Here is a 23,736-nt window from a genome sequence, read left to right as displayed (position 1 = left end):
AATTTAGTGTAAAATATACCACAAAAACCTAATATAACAAGTTGAGAAAATAATACAAATTTTCCAAAGTTAAATGAAAATATAAACAAACATCATTCATTAGGGAGTTCAGTACTAGAAGGTTCAATATGGTGAAAAAAAATACCACAAACAACTTAACAAAAAAAAAAGTCATACAATTATAAGAAAAAATTGCAGAATTACGATAAAAAAACATGTAAGATAACATAATGAAGCTCAATTCCTTCTCTTGTGGCCCTCTATTGCTTCCACATTTGATTCGCAAGTTGGGTTCTAAAATTTTTTCATTCATTAGAGGGTTCAATATTGCTAATTAAATCTCCTTCTTCATTTTCAATAGAATTTGTTTCATTCATTCCTAATGTATGCAAGTCTTACTCCATTGGATCAACTTACATATCTCTCCTTATAAAGTTGTACAAAAGGCAACATGTAATGGTGATTGCATTTTGGGTTCTACTAGGGTAGAATGCAAGACTTATTAATATTACCCAACGTAGTTTGATTAAGCCAAAGCATCTTTCTATAAAAGTGTGTGTAGAAGCATGCTTCATATTAAAAAAATTCTTTGGCGATAGAAAGTTGCTGGTCACGCCTCCACTCACTTAAGTGATAGCATTGCCCCTTAAAAGGGGCTAACAAAAGCATAATAGTTGGTATACTCAGCATCAACAAGGTAATAGCAACCTAAAAATAAATTAAAAAGTTAAAAGGCTTACATTAGAATTTAAGGCTTTGCCACTACAAAATGTACATATAGTTATCTTACCTTGTGGTACCTTTAAATCAATAGGCCTATTAATAACATTTTGGAGGACTCTACTATCAGCAACAAAACCTTCCCAACCAAGAAGAATACATATAGATTGCATATCAGGTGTACAAACACATAATATATTTGTAAAGATGTCATTTTCCTTGTCCTATATCTAGGTTTTTCAATTAAAGGAACTCGAACCTTAATGTGTGTCGCATCTATAGCTCCTAACCAGTTCTATCATAATAATAAATAATTAATCTAAAAATTTAGTAATATAAAATTTTAATATTATCTTCCATATATAATTAAATATAACAAAATTAAATTACCTTGAACCACTTTCATTTGCACGTTCTTCCATAATAGGCTTACATCTTTTAAATAAAATATAATGAATTCGAATAATAGATTTTAAAACTTTATTAAAATAACTACTAACTGTCTCACCGGACCTACCAAACCAATACAAGTTTGATTCTGTATGTGGTGGGACCAGATAAAAAGAAATATGGCAACTTGTTCATCAATTTCCATATGCTTTGTAGATGCTAGATGGCCTACAGTTCTTAAGAGTTCACACAATTTTAAAAAGGCAGATTTGGACATCTTAAGTTGGTCAATACAAGTTTGTTCATCGAATAAACAAGTGACATAATTGCTTCTCTTTTCCTATAGTAATTTAGGTTATATTTCTTCATGGCGAGTCTAGGACTTTGCATAATAGTTATTAGAGCAATGACAATAATGATTCTATAGATTAATTCTAATAGCTCATATAAAGAACATAAAACAATTATTAATTTTTGCATGCGTTCTTTGCTCCCTACTTAGTGAAATCCTCCTCTATCATTTTTATTCAAACTTAATCAAAGTCGAGCCATCAAGGCAACTTGCACAGTATTTAAATTATTATGTTTAATTTAATTTTTGCACAATATGTAATTTATTTTTTAAAATAATCTTATCATATATATATATATATATATATATATATATCAAAGATCACATTTCACTCTTACAAAGTAAGCAACCTACTATTTATATAGTAAAAAGAATGTATGTTTTCTAACTAAACTATATACTCGTTTACAATGGAGACCAAAGAAAAGCATCTCGTTAAAAATATCATGCAAGATGGTGATGCTCTTGCTTCAAAAGCATTCCAAAGTTAAATTAACTAAATGCAACCGAAAAATTATAAAGTAAACAGCAAACATCATTGCATTAACCAATCAATGGTTCCAAGTACATTGATGTTTCGTAAATCAAGTCTGTAAATATAAAATAGGAATATTTACAGAATTAATATATAAATATATTAAAGAAATGTCAAATAATTTAAATCGATTAAATAGTTAATTAAGATTCAAAGACTAAATTGTAGAAGTCCAATCGCTATAGAATTTTAATTGACAAAAGACTTGAGGACTTATATGACAATTAACCAAAGGTCCAAAATGGTAATTAAATCATTTTCCATTATGATATAGTGGACATTGATGATGTTGGCCACTTAATATTAGTTAATAGAAAGATAAATATAATTAAGTTTTAAGATAATTAAATTAGGTTAATTAGGTCCTAATAAATGTATATATAGGTTGGTTAGTGGAAGGAGAGATGAAAACACTATCATTTTCTCCATTTCCAACCATACTCCATTAAAGCAAAATGAAGAAAAAAAATCATTTTTGGTACTTTAACATTCGACCATTCAATAGGTATGAAAATCAAGTCTTTTTCTTGTAATTTTTATAGATTTAAGATCATGGAAGCTTTTAGCTAGCCAATGTATCAATTTTTGCAATTGTTGTGCTTTTAGCAAGTTGTCATTGTTGATAAATTGATGAATTAGGCTTTAAATTGATAGATGTTGAGCTTAGAGTATGAAAATGACTAAATTGTAAAGTTAGTTAAGCTTTTTTGTTAATTTTGTAACACCCTAGGCGAATCCCACATCGGCAAAACATAGGAGAGACATAGACTATATAAAGAGGTAGCAACACTTAAGTGGTAAGAGGCCTTTTGGGGGTGTATGGGCGCTCCCAAGAATAAAGTCGTGAGGGTTTTATGGGCCCAAAGTGGACAATATCTTATTAGGTTAGGTGTTAGCTATGACATTTATTGGTATCAGAGCCCGGTTCAAAAATCAAGCTGCGTATTTTAAATGGGTCTGCATACATATTTTAACAGAATTTTTAAAAAAACTTTTTCAATTAAAATTAAAGATTTTAAACATTGAAAATTTAAGACTCCCAAAGCTGATCTAAGATAAGTACTCTTTACTTTAGACTATGAAATTTTAGATATTATAATTTTAAATAGTAAATACTCTGGTCAATAATATTCAAGCGATAATAATTTATTTCCATAATTGTTAGATATTTCATAAGATTTAAACACTATGAATTGTCAAGGAGTTAGAACTCGTGATGCATATCGTTGTGCGGCTCAAGAAGAGTCATCTATTGCTCGAGTGCCTACACCGAACCTTGGTGTCAATAAGAACGGTCCTATTATGGACAATATGAGTGAGGTGTCTGAGGAATTTGTTAATAAGGTGGCAAATCCTGAACCCGTTAATGGTGCGATACCTCAAGCACTATTGAGGGTTTTACAACGAATTGCTGGAGGCCAATCTGGAACTGGAGGTCAAAAGTCTATTATTGAGAGGCTTCGATTGAATGAAGACGAAATGTTTACGGGAGTTGCTAGAATGACCCCTATGATAGCTGAGTACTAGATGGCGTCTACCGAGAGGATCTTGGATGATTTAGACTGTACCTCAGAACAGAAACTTAATGGTACAGTGTCTCTTTTGAGGAATGAAGCATATTGTTGGTGGCAATCTAATATAAAGGGTACCCAACTAGAAAGGATAACTTAGGAACAAACTACCTTTATAAGAAATATGTGGGCTCGAGGTATGTTGAAGCCCAGAGACTTGACTTTATTAAATTGAAGTAAGGGGACTGAAATGTATTTGAGTATGAGGCTGAGTTCTTAAGGTAAAGCCGGTATGCACAAGAGACGGTAGCTTCAGAGTAAGACAAGTGTGTTAGATTTGAGAATGGGTTACAATATAATCTCAAGGTCCAAGTTGCCATGTTGCAAGAGAGAGTCTTCGAGACTTTACTAGAGAAGGTGAAAATCCTTAACAAGGTGAAAGGGGTTGAGCAAGACAGGAGGGATAAGACCAAGACTCAAGTGAATAGATTTTGGTTCGGGAAATTCTAACCCTCGTCTAACGAAGAAGGTTCATGATGATTAACCACATCAGTACCCTAGTGCTGCAGGTAATAGAAATCAGATTTGTGAATATGCTCACTATAGAACGTCCCATAGTGGGGAGTGTTAGAAGAGCAAATGAGCATACTTTAGGTGTAGAGCCATGAAGCATCAGATTAAAGATTGTTCGCTGATGAGGGGTCAGAGGCAAGCACTGCAACCCCAATAGAATCAAAATCACAGGGGACTTGGTAATAACAGAAATGGTAATGTTGGGCAGAGGGCAATTGGTCAAGGTGCGAATCGCATTGGTCAAGGACTATGACTGTACCATTGAGTACCATCAGGGTAAGGCGAATGTCGTGGCCGATGCGTTGAGTAAAAGGTCGATGGTTGAGTTGAAAACAATGTTTACGAAGTTGAGTTTGTATGAGTATAAGGGTTTTCTTGCAGAACTACTAGTAAAGGCTACTTTGCTTAATGGGATCAAATTGAAACAATATTCAGATTTGACTCTTGTATCACATGTGAAGCTGATTGAGGAAGGTAAGACTTTAGATTTTAAGTTTAATTTAGAAGGGTTTTGTGTTTCCGTGGTAGGTATTGTGTACCTTCAGATAAAGAGCTGTGACAGTCTATTCTACAAGAAGTGCATAGTAGCCCTTACACCATTCATCTTGAAGGAAATAAGATGTATAGGGATATTCATGAACAATATTGGTGGCTGGGACTTAAGCGAGATGTAACTGAGTTTGTGGCAAAATGTTTGGTATGTCAACAAGTTAAGGTCGAACACCAATTTCCTTCTGGGTTGCTTCAGCCCACTCAGATTCCTCAGTGGAAGTGGGAGCGTGTTACTATAGATTTTGTTAGTGAGCTACCTTTGACACCTTCTATGAAAGATTCAGTCTGGTGATTGTTGATCGACTGACTAAGTCAGCTCATTTTCTACCAGTACGTACTGATTATTCATTATAGAAATTAGCAAGGTTGTATATTTTCGAAATTGTGAGACTCCATGGGGTACCGATTTCTATCATCTATGATCGAGATCCTCGTTTCACATCTCGATTTTAGAAGAAACTATATAAGACTCTTGGCACGCGATTAAATTTTAGTACTGCATTCCATCCGCAGTTTGATGGACAATTTGAGAGGGTTATTTAGGTTCCTAATGATATGTTAAGAGGTTGCGTGATTGATTTTTAAGGCAGTTGGGAAGAGTATTTGCCACTTGCTGAGTTTGCGTATAATAACAACTTTCAATCGAGCATTCAGATGGCTCCTTATGAAGCTTTTTATGATCGCAAGTGTAAGACACCTCTGTGTTGGACCAAATTGGGGGAAAAATGTTGAGACCAGATTTAGTGCAAAAGATTGAGAGTACTATGAAGCTCATTTAGGATCGTTTGAGAATGACATCGAATCAACAGAAGTCTTATTCTGATTTGAATAGAAACGATATAGAGTTTAATGTTGACGATTGTGTTTTCCTTAAAGTGTCACATTGGAAAAATGTGTTGAGATTTGGCCTAAAAGGGAAATTGAGTCCGAGATTCATTGGATCTTATCACATTATTAAGAGAGTTGGACCAGTGGCATATCAGTTGGAGTTACAGCCAGACTTGGATCGTATTCATGACGTATTTCATGTGTCCATGTTGAGACGTTATTGGTTAGACCCATCTTATGTGGTCCTGATCGAGGAGATTGAGGTACATCCAAATCTATCATTTGATAAGAAACCAATTCAAATCCTTGTCACGAGGTCAAAGCATTAAAGAGGAAACAAATCCCACCTGTGAAAGTTCTGTGGAGGAATTACGGTTCTAGCAAAGCCACTTGGGAACCGAAACATTCGATGAGACAGCAATATCCTCACATTTTTCAACCAGGTAAATTTTGATGATGAAATTTGTTTTTAAGGAAAGTAGAGTTGTCACATCTCATATTTTTATTTACTATGTGCTAAGTTAAAAATAAGGAAGTGAATGGCCTAGTGGTTAAATGCTCTAAAGTTATCCTAAATGTCCTAGGTTCAAGTCCCAAATTTAACATCTTTTTAATTAAATTTTGGTGAATTTTCCATGTGCTAAAAACACCCTTGCTTTGCTTAGGGAGGAAAGCTATAACCAAAATCCTTTTTATCCGACATTAGCTTGGAACCGCGCGCATCTAAAGTGCCCTTTACTAAGATTAATATAGTTGTATGTAAACCTAGAGCAATAGTAAATAAAATTATGGCATGTGATAGGGCCAAATTGAAAAAATGTAAAACCTATCATGAAATTATGTTAGAAATAGAAACTATAAGGTCCCTAATGAAAATATGCGAAATCGAATTTTAATTCGAAGCTAGGAATCAAAAGATATGCTTATTCCAAGTATAGAGACTAAATTGAATAAAATGTAATATGTGGGAACTAAAAAATTGGACTTATTTTGGATCATGCATCTCATAACATTGTGTGATAATGTATGATATTGATTGGGTATGTAAAATATTTGCATAGATTAAGAATTGGACCAAAGTGGAGCTAATAGGGAAAAAACAATAATTATAGATTAGTCCCTGAAGAATCCACCCATTTTGTGTTTTAAAAAGGTAAGTTCATATGGAACTTACTACCTTTCTTTGTGTTATATGTATGCTTGTGTTTATTTCATTATAATTATGTTTGAACATGACTTTAAATGTTGATTAAGTTGGCATACATGGCTAGAAAATGAAATGGAATTGGATTGATGATAAACCTATGTGAAATGGTGTGAATTGGTGGTTACTTCTATCATGTTTAATGCATATGAATACTTATGATTCTTATGTATACTTTGTTGTTTCTCCTACTTGTGGATCTCCAACTTGCGGAACTCTCAAAGCCAGATCTTTGCAGACATCACACTATCGTCAAAACGATAGAAATATGTTTATTTTGGTTCCTAAAGTTGTGGCATGTATATAGGATCATTGTGTTATGTAATAATCATCTTAATGTGAATGTCAAGGTGATAATTATAGCTAAGTTTGTGTTTGCATTATAAGCTTAATATATGGCCAAATTAATGCTTAGTTTTGATCATGGTGAATGCTATTTGAACTCATGATTTCAAGTTTACTCAAGCCTTATATGTCATAATTTGCAAAATGAGGTATCTTGGCATGTTAATGTTGGAGCATGACTTAGAATGTTTAAGTTTGAATATGTTTTTTTTTTACATGTGATCCATGTGTAACAACCTAAACTGGCCTAGACGTTATGGCCGAATCTAGAAAAATTACATTATTTTGTTAAAAAAAACTTTTGTATTAACCAAACTTGGTTGAATGTTTCAAAAACATAAAACCTAGCAGAACTTTCACAAATGATCAGAAAAATTAAGTTCGAAAACATTTATTTCAAATGCCGAAATCTATTTCAACTTTGTTTGCTTCGAAAATACCGATTTTGAACAAATCTTTCCTGGTTAATGCAAACATTAATATCATATCATATAATAACAAAGTTCAACATATATCGGAACATATCTTATCATACCAGAGCAAATCATAAATCATAACATATCGATTCATATCATATCATATCATATTGGATCATATCATACAAAGTCCTACCTCTAGCCACTACAAACCATCTCCGACCAGCCAATCACACCAAATAGTACTACAAGAGTCCATCCGTCCAATCACACCAATATGTGACGGTGTGCCACTCACATAATTGTAGCTGAGCTGCCATATATATAAATTTGCAGTATAGCCGCTATAATTGTAGTATAAATTACCATATAACACTTCCTTCATCATATCATAACCCACCTCAATGTATATGAAAAGTTACATTAACATACATACATATCACATAGGTTGTATTGTATGCACACATAAATAGATGTTATACAAAGCGTAACATAACACATAACTTATACAGATCATAGCATAACATATTACATAACACATAACTTATACAGATCATAGCATAACATATTACATAGTCGAATCGGATAGCTTATCAGAATAGATAGCAGAATACATATAACACACAAGCTTAACTCACGTACCTACTTATAACAAATCATAACACATTATTATACTTATCGGAACTTATTTAACATGCCTCCAACACTTATGCTTCTCTGGGCCTATATAAAGCCTACGGACCTAATTTTTGAGTCTCGTAATCGACTCCTAATTGGGCCTCAAAATTGGTCCAAAAGACCCACACTGCCCAAAAAGCTAGCATGTATGGTCCACAAGGTCTACCCACACAATCTGCAAAATCTCACATGGTCAAGCCACACGGGCTGCGTGATTTCACGCGGCCATTTGTCCCACACGGCCTGCATGGTTTCACACGGTTGTTTGCCCTACATGGTCAAACCTTACGGGCTGCACGATTTTACGCAGCCATGTGCCCCACACAGCCTGCATGGTTTCACACGGTCGTATGCCATACACGATCTACCCACACAGCCTACAAAAATACACACGACCATGTACCCCACACAGTCTACCCACATGGCCTGCAAAAATACACAAGGTCTACCACACGGCCTGGCACACAACCGTATGGTCGCAGGGCAATTTCGAAAACAGCCCATGTTTCGTAAATTTCTCAAATTTTGAGCGATAACTTAGGTTAGAATCACACACTTGATAGCAGAATTGATTGACCTACAAAAAATGCACTCTGAATCCTACATATAACGGTTAAATAAACTGATTATAAAATAATTAAATCTCGAAAAGCCTACTCAAATACACTTCCTTTTCTTACAAAAATAATTCCAAATAGCATTCAATTACTTACCCACTCCAAAACAGCGAACTCACGACAATTACACTACTGAAGATTCTCGATTCAAAACCCCCTCGCCTAAAAAGAAAACCAATAATTATTCATCAACCAACCTATGAGGATAACACCAACAAATTCATCCTTTCACGTCGAGCAATATAGAACAAAAAAATTACAACTAAAATAATTGAAACTTACACTAACCTTGGATATAATCGAATCCAAAGAACCACCAAAATCCCACAAGAAACAACAGAAGCAAGGAATGTCCAATGGCAAAAGAAAAAAAAGTCTCAAAAGATTCAAAGAAAGCAAAGGATGAGGAAACCAAAAGAAAGAAAAGAAAATATAAAGAAAATGGGAAGTGGGAGAGACAATTGGGATAATTTCTTTACGACCCATATCCCACTAAATCCCATAATTAATCACTCGCACCCCACTAAATCCCACAATTAACCACCCACCATACTCCCTCATAGTTCAAAACAAAAGTAATTTTCACTCGCTTACTCAAGGACTCAAACATGGGATCAAAAGGTAAGCTAACAATCACCTTATCACCAAACCAGCATGCTCATTCTTGTCAACAAATGCACTCAAATATTTCTAAAACCAAATACCAAAAACTAGGTATTTAGACAAAATTGGCAAAAATACAAGCAAAAGGATTTGAACCTAGAACCTTCTTCACACAAGCACAACCCCTAACCACTTAACCAGAACAAATTACTTAGCATAATTTCAGAATCTTAACTCAAAAATCACAATGTGACTCCTCTAGGTTTCACTAACCCAATTTCTTCCAATCTGATTTTTGGGATGTGACACCATGAATGCAAACGTGTTATAAATTTGTTTTGGCATAGTTTGGTATGATGTTATGCATTGGTAAAAATTTTATTATGTTTATGTTTGTTTGAATTCGGAAAGTTCATATGGATGTATAAACATGTTTTGTAAGGAGCATGAAATAAGTACCAATGTGATTTTTGTAATAAAAAAAATGGGGGGCAACGACGCAACATAGATCGACAGTGAGTGGCATTGCGACGTTAAGATTTCTGAAGTCACTATGTAACTCACTGACTGACGATGTCGTGATGTGAAAGCCATGATATTGCCACGTCAGGTCACAAGTTTGAAAACTTTACAATTAAGTCCATAACTAGCCTCGGGTTGACAAGTGAGCTTTCGTAAGCTCGTATAAAACCTTAAAATGTTTCTATATCATATTGAAAATGTGATTTATACTAATGAACATGCTGGAATGATTGAATTGTATTGAAGTTTGTTGTAGTTTCTCTGACAACGAATGTAGCATCCTGTACCTTGGATGCAGTGATTTGGTTGGACAAGGGGTGTTACACCAAACCTCTTTGGTATGATCCAAAATGATTTTCAAAGCTTCTAAGTTTCTCTAAACTTAATTTCATGAATTTTTAAAAAATTAATTTGAAGGTTTAATCTTTTGAAATTTATATACCGTGCGTTTGCATTCGTATGGTGTCATCTCATATCCGAACCGTTTGTCATACATGTAAAGGAAATTACATAACCTAAAGTCAAATGTGATCAACCAATGAGACCTTGACTTAATAATAATGTTGAGACCCTGAAAACATTAAAATCACAAGCTCAAGTCTCACATTGTGTAAACCATATTTAGGTTCTCCTAGATTTTATTCCAATCTAATTCTGGTTTTAAGTTTATTCATGGTTATAATGTTTGGTTTTGATTATATTTATTGAGACGTATATTATTAGTGATTATATTTATAATTGTACTTGTGTTTTCATAAAAAATAATAAATTGGCCAACATTAAAATACATCAAATTCATAATATATGTTGATTTATTGTGTAATATATTATTACATAAGTAATCAAACCGACATAAATAAATTTCAGTTTATAATTTATTAAGTAATTATATTCAACAATTGTTAATTAAAATAAAATATTAATTAATTATAAAATATTTTATTTATTATTAAATTAAATTATAATTGTATTATATTTTAATATAATAATATAATAAACATAATGTGTTTATATGTTTTATGAAAGTTGCACATATATCACAACAGTAATTAAAAAATACATAAATAATGAATGAGTTTAAAAGATTGACTTCAAAATTTAAAAAAAAGTAAATGTAGATTCTTAAAACCATAGCAAACTACATATATTTCAAACAAAACTTGGAAGATAATGTCTTTTGCCTAAGATTACAAAATTATTAATAAAAGAAGAAGACAATCTATGTCTTTAAAATCTGAAGTAAGGGAACATGGTGGTGTCCCCACGTTGAGTGAATGTTACAACATTCATATATCATATGGTTGCACTTTATTATATTTGTAATTATTTTATTTATTTTTTAAAAACTATTTAGAAAAAATGAAGTGAAGATCTCTGACTATTGGCTGATTGATTGTGTGGGAACCACTTGCATTTAACGGCTCAGATCCAACTTGTGATTGTATTTAGAAAATCAAAAGCAAAAAAGAGAAAAGCCAAGTGCGTGTCTGTCGGTGGTCATTTATGTTAACATTAATTAAAAAAGAAAATATCTAGGAAATATATGTAAAAAAGTAGTGGACTGTGGAGCAGCTGGAAGACGGTGGGGGAAATGGGGGATGATCAGGGCCAAAGGGGAATATTGCCACGTGCTCTGGGTTGTATCGCTGTGGATCTCATCATTGCCGCACCGACGGGATCTTGTGAGGCGGCTTCTACTTTTCCTAATGGGAAATCGGAATTCCAGAAGACATCTCCCCATTTCAATGTTTATGGATCAGTAGATCCCTAACTAAGTTTGTTGGTTTCCTTCAAATCAAATAATCAGATAGATTAGGAGTAGTACAATACCTTAATCATTTTGCAATATGCCTCTTGAATAGAATATCGATAGATGGTATTCAAATTCTTTTCCTCCCAAGCATCTGTTGGCATTTAACTTCCCACCTCTGCTTGCTAGTGAAACTTGCATTCATTGGAACACTTACTTCTACTAACACATCCTCTACTGTCATCGTGTACTGTAAAAGTATGATGAATGTAGGGTTGTATTTTGTCCTTTTTTAGTTTATTGAAAAAGTGAGTAAATTAATTTTTGTACATTAGAAAATAGTATAAATTGATCTTTCTATTAAAAATTCTTATTTAAACGATGATGTGGAATAACCATGCTGGAATTAATTTTTTATTCGAAAAAACATAAAATCCAACATGGTAAAATTATCGTAAAGGCCTCTGTACTAAAAGTTAGATTACATTTAGCCCATTCTACAAAAAAAAAAGTAGACAAATTAGTTCTTTTGTTAAAAATTCATCAATTTCTACTTTTAAATGTTAACGTTAATGTGCCACGATATCTCATCTTGACTTAGTATTATTTAAACAAATTTAAAAAACCTAAATAAAATAAATAAAAGTTTTGTAATTATTTAAATTCTACATCCAAGATGAATCCTTGACATGGTTTTTCAAATAATTATAAAAATTATTTAAAAATGATTAAGAATTATAAAAACTGTTAAAATTATTTTTTTAAATCCAAAATGGACCTAGACATATGGTTGTTCAAGTTCGAATGAACCTTACAAATGCAGGTTCGTTCTAGAATGGTTTCTTAAATAATTATAAAAACTATAGAAAATTATTTAAAAACATATTAAGAATTAGATTCTTAATAATATTTTATAATTTAAAAAAATATTTACATTTTATGTTTTTTTTGTTTTTTTTTAAATATCTGTTAACATGAACAAATATCACATCGACATGAGGTACACGTGGCTCACCATGTGTCATGTCTAGTTACTCTCTTAGCCACTTTATCACATAACAATAAAAATAGATGAAATTTTTAATAGAAGGGTCAATTTGCTATTTAATCTAACGTACAGGGACTAATTTGCCCATTTTAAGTAAATGGGACTGATAGGTGCTAAAAGTAACATATTTTAATCTCATTCTTAATGCGTTTTTGGATGATTATTCAATGTTAATGGTGAATTTTATGCTTCTAATCCTTTAAATTCATATTTTTATACTTAGGAGAGCATTTGGGAGCAAAAAGAGCGAAAATTGAGTGAAAATTGAAAAATTTAAGCAAGCTACAAGAGTCATACGGGATGGACCATTCCACTTGGACTAGACACACGACCGTGTGAGCCACACAGGTTGCCACATGGCCATGTCGTAGGTCGTGTCGATTTCGCAAATTACACTTTGAACAACGAAAAAACGTAATTTTTAAGGTTTTCGGGTATTATGAGACCTATATATGACAAAAATAAGTAGATAAGAATGAGCCGTCATAGAATATTCAAGAAAACAACTCGAAAAACACCATTGAAGCCAATTTTGAAGCATATTTCCATCAAGATTGAAGATTCCCTTTTGAGTTTTTTGAAGATTATTATGAGTTTCTTTGTTTCTTGTGGTTATATGTATTTTGGATGTTGTTATATGTATTTTAGATGTTTTTATTTGCTAGCATGAACTAATTTTTTAGATACCTAGGGAGATAAACCTTATGATGAATTCTGTCTTTTGATTTCTATTTTACACAATAAAGACTTAGTTTCTTGTTCTCAATTATGTGTGCTTAATTCTTTGTTTAATATTTCTAGACTATTGATCCACGTTTTATGTGCTTAAATCAGAGGAGGAATAGACCTGTTTAACAGTAGATCTAGCGTAATTGAGTGGAGTTGCATGTAATCCTAGAAATAGGATGACATAAATCTACTGGATTAGAGTCAAATCAAATAGAAAAATCCATAGATCAAGTTAATGTGATAATATGAGTTCTAATTAGAAAGAAATTTCAAGTAATCAACCTAGAGTCAGTTACTCATTCTTGAATAGAGATATTAGTATAATTTAGGGATTTCTACGGATCAAGATACTAAATGAAGAAATTGTGTAATTTAGATTGATAATGGTAGATGAAGTCTAGGTGAATTCTTTCCTAGGTATTGTTTCACTTCTTGGTTGTTTACTCGATTATTTTCCTGATTTGTTCTTTGTCGTGTTCGTTAGTTAATTTTAGTTTTAATTGATCACTCGAATTTATCGGTTAAATAATAGAAAGACGATAATTACTAGTACTTTTAGTCTTCGTGGAAACGATATCTTTCCTCATCGTAGCTATACTATTAATTGATAGATGCACTTGCCTTAGTCAGATTTTTAGTTGGTTTTGTGGACATCAGGGACAAAACTGAATCTGAATCCTAGTATAAGGGACTCTATGGTACTTTTATCTAATCTTACTCATCCTTTTAATTCCACATCACTTACTTCTTTTTGTGAAAAAGCCAAATCATCACTTAAGAATACAATTGGATGGAATTTTTAACAAGATGACCAATTTGCACTTTTTTATAACATACGGGGGCTAATTTGCCCATTTTTTTAGTAGAAGAGGCAAAATGCAATATGATTGCTAGTACAGGGATCTCTGTGATACTTTTACCAATTGTGCACTCACCACATGATAGTTGGAAGATGTGTCTCTATAGTTTCCATCTCTTTTCAATGCAGTGATAAAAAATATAGTTAGTTCCACACTTGTTTTAATCAGTTTGCGTCTTCCAATAATAAACTAGAACAATCAACTCTTTTTTGCACCTATGAAAAATTTGACTTGTATCGGTTGTATATGCTCATTTCGCTCAATTTCGATTACACCGATCGAAATATTGTGTATCGACTAGTGCATGAATAATGTTAAAAAATATAAATTTATTAATTCTTTTTTACTGTTTATAGTAATAAATAATAAAAACTTAAAAGCATGATAAGTGTGGATTGTTTGAAATTCCTACTAAAGGTCTATATTTTACTTGGATTACCAATAGGCAAGAAATGATCAAGTTTGGGAAAGACTTGATAGAGCTTTTGACAACATCAAATGCTTCTAGAATAGGGATTCTCTATAGGTCCAAATTTTATCACTCATTTGCTCAAATCATGTATGGCACCCCATACCCAACTTAGATGCGGATCTGAATTCAGGATGTCACATTCATTGCCAGAGCAGCTCAAATTATTATCATTCATTACATCTAAGTTGTAATGACTCGATTTCTAATAGTGTCAAAAAATGTGGTTTTGGAACCTTGTTTCCATAAATCGAGTCCTTAAATATTAAATAGGGATATTTACGAACTTAGTATATAGATATATTGAAATTCGGATAAGTAATTTAGTCGAAAATGTGGTTAATTAAGGCTTAGGCACTAAATTATAAAAGTTCAATCACTATAGAGTTATAATTAGGAAAAGGCTTAGGGACCTAGATAGCAATTATCCAAAGGACTAAAATGGTTACTAAATCAAATTTAACTAAATTTTAGTGGATGATGATGGTGGATGTCATTAGAATTAACTAATTGAAAATTAATGTATAATTAATTAAGATGAAGTTAATTAATTAAGTTTTATTATAATTAAACCTAGTATATAAGCTAAATTTTAGTGGAGAAAGATGACAAAAGTCATCATCTTCAACCTTAAGCCATAGTCCACCATTTCTAAAGAGAAAAGGAAGCTTTGAAACCCTTTTTATATTTAGCCAAAATTTAAGTAAGTCTTTCAGCTATTTTCTTTTGATTTTTATAGTTTTTTTAATCATGGGAGCTTAATTTAGCTAGCCTATGTATCAATTTTTTCAATTGGTTAAATTTTGATGAGTTGTCATTGTTGAGAAATTGATAGAAAATAAGCTTAGATTGTGAAAAGAACTAAATTCTAAATCTTAATAAGCTTAATTGTTCGTGAGACATAACTAAATTATTATCAGAGCCTTCTCAACAAGCTCATCCCATTCTGACTGGTCTAGTTTTTCGAGCTTTTACCTGGTAACGACACTTTTTAAGTTGTTCTAAACTAGAATTGTCATCATCCGAACTTGTCATAAATTAAAATTTGTGGTCCCATCGAAATTTTTGATATCGTATCTCATTGCCATCCCTGAACGAGTCGGTTGTGAAAAACGAACCAAACTCTGATGCCAGTTTGTTGGGGATCTATAGATAACTCTTGAAAATAGTTATAATTCATGTATTAGATTGGGTCAATTGTTTGTACTTAGGTACATTTAGTTGCATTTTAGGACATTTCATTCATATTTTCATCATTTCATTAGGATCTTGGACTGTATTTAACTATTAGGTACTTTTAGTTGCTTGTGGTAAGGTTGTGTTTGGTGGTTTGGCAGGTACAGGTTGAGGAACGAGAAATAAAGAGTGAAGGTTTGCCAGGGCAAAAGGTTGGACATTTTGTCAGCATGAATATCGTGGCAATTTCAGGAAGACTAAGTCAACAATCAACGCATACCAGTTTCAGCGTAATTGTACTTGTACCAGAAAAATTTGCCTAAAAAAGAGAAGATAATCCTAGGATGTTGGTTTTTATCCTAAAAAAAGAATTTAAAAAGAGGATAAGATAAACATAAGTTGTTGGATTTACCTTGGGGAAAAAACTATAAAAAGCCAAAGGAAGAAACCCTAAACGACGAACAAAGGTAGAGATCCATAGGCGAAACTAGAGGGTAGCAGTTGAGTATAGATGGAAGGAGGAAAAACAAAGGCAGTTCTTCTCAGCCATCTCAGGACACTGCGTAGCTGGAATGTGGATTGAGCAAGCGAACGATGTCTTCCCGATGTTCTTCCATTATTTTTAATACATTCCTTCATGAATTACAGTGATGAAAACAATGTCTGAGTTGAATTTTATTTCCCAACCTATGAGCTAAATCTCATAGGGTTGGGATTACTGTGATGAAGCTTTGACTGTCTGTAATGGCTGTAGTATAAATCTGAATTATTTTACTGTTTCATTCAATTATTTTATTCTTTAAAATACATGTGAGCAATCCCTAGACATAGTTGATTGTGCAGCATACCCTTAAATTAACCTAAATTCTGAAAAGGTTAGATTAGTTAGACCATGGTTGAATGATATGAGCAAGTACTCGACAGATACTTGTAGTAGACTCTAAACATAGAGCAGCGTCCATATAGAAGGAAATAGTGTAGGATACCATATTAAAGGCCTATAGACACAAGCAAGGTAACTTGAGGTTTCTGCTCTCGAAAGAAGCAAACCACTTTAGAACTCTTTTGAGCAATAGGTAAAGTATGATTTTGCTGAGGCATTGCTGACAGGAAAATTAGATTCTTAGTAATCCCGACCTTCCCACTCAACAGCGTGTAACCCTTATATTTTGTCGTAGTATCTTTGTCATTGTATCCTTAGTTGTTTATTTGTCAATTACATATTATTCATATAATCATTTGCGTAATTGTCGTTACATCTTTTCTCTTGCATTGCCATAGCATTTTCAATTATTCATCAATTACACATTTTATTCACAATAATATTCCTTTTGTTTACAATGATATTACCATAGCATTAATTGCATTTTATTATAATAACTTGACCACTTTTATGCCTCAATCTGATCCTCGTGGGAACGATACTCACTCATCACTTTATTACTTGATTCGACGTGTATACTTGCACAAATCGCATATCATTTCACACACGACATCTATCCATATAAACAACGAAAGAGAACAAAAAATAGAAGAAAATTGGGCATACAAATATTTACATGGAAAAACCTCTCCGAAGAGGATCAAAACCCATAGGCAAAGTAGGATTTACTAAATAAGCAAACAATCTGAAAGAGTACAATGTGACAAGGCGATTTGAGACGTTGCGACGTGACGACGTGTTCCTACATAAATCAAGTTTCTTTTCCTAGTTAAACCCTGCTATCTTTTCCCAGTTGAACTCTGATTATTCTAAGGATATTTTAGTTATATATTCACACGAATTTCAACCTATAAAAGGGCTTTAGTAACCCTAGAATTGACATCTTCATCACATTAGGATTAAGAAAAGATTAAGAGAGTTTTTAAGGGAACTTCGTGTTTTAGCTAGAGAGCTTTGTGTTTTTCGGGATTCAAAGTTTCTTTTGTTTGTTAGCAGGGTTTAACTGGAAAAAGAAACTTGATTTATGTAGGAACACGTCGTCATGTGACATCGTCATGACATTGAAAACCTCCTCGTCACGACATTGTCTCCTGTTGGAGGTGCTTCGTTTTTTACGTCCTCATGTTGTGATACGGGTAAAGATAAGTACCTGAAAAGGTCTGAAAATACGAGACACACTCTACATAAATCTATATTTCAATTTGCCTAACCACTTTGTTTTGTTTGTATGTATTGATTTGTAATATATATATATATATATATATATATATTTTATGAGTTGTTAGGAAATTAATTTAATTTAAATATAGTAAAAATCAAATCTAAGTGCCCAACATAAGTCTAAAATAAAAATAAAATAAGAAGCTTGGGTAGTGCTCTTTTATATGTGCACTTTTTAAAGTATCATATTAGAGAGTCAATTATTTTTGAATACCATGAAATTAAATATAAAATATTAAAACAATGCATTTAAATATAAATTTACTAATTAAAAAGAATGAAAACCGAAATTATAAGCAAGCCAAAGAGTAGTAGTAGGTGGGAGTAAGGATGACAACATTTGCTTCTTTAGTGTTCACATCAATTTGTTTTAGAGTCAACTACATGTTCAAGCATCGCTAATTATTTATGTGGGGCAAGGATAAATCAAATAAATAAATATTTTTTTATAATATATTAAATACATAATGCATTGGCAATCTTTTAATTTTTAGTTTGATAAGTAAGGTGATATTAGAGTAGACGCGAATCTAGTGGGGGTAGGTGAGGATTTTGGTCTCAAAATTTTATTTTGGCTCTTCAAAATTAAAATTTTCAGTTTAGTCTTTTATAAATTAATATATAGTAAAATTACACTTTAGATTTCTTAAAAATAAAAAAAGTTTAGTCCTTCGATAATAATAAAATTATAAATTAATACATGATAAACTTATATTTTGATATATAAAAATTATAATTGAATTTCGATCCTGTTAAAAGAAATTTTGAATTCGCCTATATTAGAGTTAACTTCATGAATTACATAATTAAGCTTTTATTTTAGCTCCCTTAAAATGATTTTTTTTATTTCACCCTTAAACATCTGATGCGTCATAAAACTAATTAAAATTTGACTAAAACTAATTAAAATTTTGATTAAAACAAGTGCACCTATCAATTGATAGTATAGCTATGGTAAGTAAAGATATTGTTCCCACGAAGACTAAAAGTACTAGTACTTATTGTCTTTCTATTATTTAACCGAATAGTTCGAGTGATTGATTAAAACTAAAACTAACTAAATTAATTAACTAATGAATACGACAAAGAACAAAACACAAAAATAATCGATTAACAAACAAGAAAAACAATACCCAAGTTTAGCCCGTGTGGCTCCTGTAGCTTGCTCTGACGCTCCAGTTTTCGCTCCTTTTGTTCCCAACTGCTCTATTAAGTATTAAAACATAAATTTAAAGAATTAGGAGTATAAAATTTACAATTAATATTAAATAATTACCCAAAAACGCATTAAGAATGAGGTTAAAACATATTACTTTTAGTGCTTATCAACACAATTCAAGATATCTTAAAAGAATTTAGATAACCAAAACAACAATGATTTGATATCATAAACCATAATTACAATTACATAACAAAAGAAGAAGAAGAAGAAGGGTTTTTTCCCTTGTGATTTAATAATTTATTATAAAATAAATAAGAAAGTAATAATTATTGTGAAACAAACCGTAGAGTGGAGAGGAAAGAATTTTGTGCTTTCCTAAACTAGTTGGGTTGGTGAGGGGTTGGTAAGGCTTTGCCATCTTACTTAACATTAATCAATAAAAAAAATCCCAATATTATTATATTAAAAGATGTGGGAACTGGTACAAGCTTGATTGGGTGGAGGGTTTTGAAATTAGGCAAACGATCGTTGAAACCTGAAAGTGATATCATTCCACCACCAACCCCCAAAAGGTGGATGCTTGGATGGTATCTTCATTTTCCTCCTTAATATATTTTATAGATTATTTTATGTATTTAGTCAATTTAAATGATATGATTTTTTAAGTATTATACGAAAATATTATACATGTGATAATATATCTACGATATATCATAGTTTAACTTAACAAATTTAATGATTGTCATTTTATGGGGACTAAATTTTCAAATTAAAAAATTTAATTAAAATTTATAATACATACTAATCATATTTATATTTATTTGTACAATGTTAGAGAGGAAGGTAGGTGGTGTTGAAATGTTTGAAATGACTGAATTGCCACCCAACAACAACAACCCCATTAGATGATATTAGAGAGTATAGGAGGTATTTCCAAAAGTTTACCCACCCCTAAATAGCGACATAACATGCAATGCTGAGGACATCATCGTCCACAGCTGTTAAGTTGGTTATCAACATTCTCAGTGTTGATTCTTGAAGGTTTCTTTTTGTTTTGGTACTGACCTTACTATCCTTTATTATAACATGAACCAGAAATCATAGAGTTCGCGGTACAAGCAGGTTAAGCTATAAAGGAGTTGCCGATTCTATTCAATTAAAAAAGAAAAAAAAGCTTATTAGAATAGCTTCTCCAACTTTTTGTATTTAATTCAGCTTTTTAATTGATAACTTTGATTAATGAGATCCAATCGACGACATTATCATTAATAGATGTCATATCAATAAAAACTAAAATTAAAAAAATATTTCTAAAATAAGCACGCAATAAATCTTGACAAATGGTCGACAAGATTCATTTAAATTTTATAAAATTTTATGTTTTAAATTAATATCTAATCATTTTATTTTTTTATAATTCTAGAATGAATCTAGACAAATGGGTGTCTACATTCAAATGAACTTGGACAATTATTTATCTATATTCATTAGTGTACTTATTTTTAAAATAATTTCAATTTTTATTTTCACTAACATGAAACTGCTACATCAACAAACGATAATGACGTGACATTGCCACATTAGCAAATGGTGCTAACATGGCATTTGTTAACATTCACATTAGCATTGTTGTTTGTTACTAACAATGAACGTTAGCCAAAGGGTCTAATCGGTCAAAATTGTCAATTCAGGGGTTTAAATCGGTGCAAAAAGTTTGGAGGAGCTTAATTGATTTTTCTTGAAAAATTTGAGTGTTTATTTTACCAATAAGCCAAAAAAATATAGATATTATGAATATTAGAAAAATATATTAAATATTAAATTAAAAATGGCATATTTAAAAAAAAAACAAATGACTCTAAAACAAATTTGAATTATTCATTTACATACGATATTAAGTGTTTCAAATTTGTAATTTATTAAAAAATATAGTTTTATTTTAGGCAATTAATGCAAAATAATATATTGAGTTCTACAAATGTATTGTTTGTATACGGAATATAACGTTATTTTATAAATAATTAAAATTTGATATTTAAAATTAAAATAATATGATTTTTAAACTTTTCTATTTAGTGAAAAAGCACTTTAATATAAAATATTTTATAATTTTAACTTTGTGTATAAAAGTTCATTTAGAAATGTCTTTTATCATAATCATAATTCTTATTTTTGTATATGATAAATTTTTTATTAAATAAATTTAATTAATTAAATATTTTAATAAATTAAATTCTTATTTATAAATATGAAAAGTTTTATAAGTAATATATTTAAAATTGCAAAGTCAATAATATTTAAACAACAGTATATTAATTAATTTAAAATTTTCTTTCAACTCATGTTTTTATTATATATAATTAACTTTTAATGTCACATACGTTATATGTGATTTTATGCGTTTTATATTTGATTAGTTTTTAAATATCATATTTTTAATTGTAATAGTTAGCATAAAATAATATTTTTATTTAAATTATTGAATATAAATAAAATATATTATCAATTCAATTATTATAATAGAAAATTTTCAAATAATAATCAAAGCATATTTAACATATTCAACATACAAAATAGTTTGCTTTATGTAATTAATGTAAAGTAACATTATTCAAAATAAAAAAATTAACATAATTAACTCTAATATTAATTAAATGATAATTAAGATGTTTAGAATTCTATTCAAGTAATAACTTTATTTTACCGATTGAGTCTTAACTCAATTGATGTCAATATTGTTGCTAGTGTATGATAGTTTACCCACTCAAATGAATTTTTTTCGAACAATTTTTCTAGGTAAAACTGCTGTTTGTAGTTTAAAAAATAGAGATCAGTTTAGAAATCAACTAAGAACACCCAAAACGCCCAAAATTTGATACCAAATGATAGGGTGTTGTGCGCGGACCAAGATCGAGTTGTCAAGTCACGGGAAACTCCTACGAAAACTCTAAAAGTTTGGATCTGAAACGAAACAACAAAGCTTAATTAGAATCAATTAGATATGGAAACTAAAAATCCCCAAATCAATAAAGAACAGCAAAGAATCAAAACACTTATGAATAGATGTTCTTGGAAGCCAAGAACCCAAATTAAGCCCCAAGATTAACTTCCAATCACCAAACTATCAAAGAACACAAAACAAAGAACTAAATTAAAAACAGATTATAAATCAATGGACACTAGTTCTAGGGATTGACGGGCAAGAAAAGGGGATTTTTGTGAATCAAAAACGTTTCTTTATGTCCAAGGAAGTGCCGAATCAGATCTTGAAGTTTGGAATGGCTGAAACGAAACAAGAACAATTAACCCAAAATTATTCAACAAAACGGCACAAGCAGAATTTAATAAAGAAGAATGAACAGCAAAAGAATAAAGAAAAGTCCTAAGAAGCCTTGAAATCGATAAAGATTTCACAACTCCCTTCAAACGGCTCTAATCTCCCCTCCAATGAAGAACAATGGCAAGAAGAAGGCTGAAGATGGCTCCCACAATAAAAAAGATTGTTAAAACTACTTCCAAAGAAACTCAAGAGAGAATTCTTGGAGAAAACTCTAAGAAAATTTGATACTCGGCAAAAACTGAAATTTTCAATGTAATTGTAATGTGTAACAAGGGTGGCCGGCCATGCCTATAAATAGGCCTTATAACTATTTCCTAATCTCATTAGGAAAACTTAAAAAAACCTAATTAACAAATTTAAGAGGGAAATTCGGCCAAGGCATTCTAATGGGCTGCTTGGGCCAAATTTTTACATATAATACTCCTAAAGTCTAAAAATTAAATTAAACAATTAAAATTTTTACAAATTGGGCCACTTTAACAATTTGGCCTGATTTTCAACTAAGTATGGTTTGACTTCTTGGTTGGGCTTGGAATCCTCTTATTGGGCCTTGCCTTCAAGAACTTGGGCTTGTAGTCCATCTCCTACCGAAATTGGCTCGTTGATGCTCGTAACGGAGATCCAATGCGCTTTGGCTGCAAGATTCGGTTTATTGGACCAAGATTTCCAAGATTTGAAATCTTGATTTTCTTGATTCTTGAAATCGCTCCAAACAGCAAAATTGGGCCAAGATTCGGTTTCTTGATTTTCTTGAAAACAAGAAAGTGAATCTTGATTTTCTCTTGCTTTCGTGTACGCATCTAAGGCCTTTGTGACTCGTATCAGTGTAGGATGTCATAAGTTCAAATGCGCTGAAACACATTATATTCCTATTTAAGAGTTGGGAGGGGTTATGGGTAATTTTAGGTATTTTGTCAAAAAAGAGCAAATATGATAGAGATTCATGTTAAAAAAAGTAATAACTCTATTTTACATTAATAAAATTAGCACAACTTTTGTTTATTTAAATTTTTTAAACTAATAACTATAAAATATACTTATAATTATTGCAATTTTACCGAGAGTTTTATTTAAATAATAACTCTGTTTTAAAATTAGCACAACTTTTTAACTAACAATTGTAATTTAAATTTTAATTTTTTCACCGTAAATTTCACAACTTCTATTAAATAATAATTTTCAAATATGAATT

Source organism: Gossypium raimondii, chromosome 10, assembly GCF_025698545.1.
Source record: "Gossypium raimondii isolate GPD5lz chromosome 10, ASM2569854v1, whole genome shotgun sequence".
Lineage (NCBI taxonomy): Eukaryota > Viridiplantae > Streptophyta > Magnoliopsida > Malvales > Malvaceae > Gossypium > Gossypium raimondii.
This window is presented reverse-complemented; position numbering follows the sequence as displayed.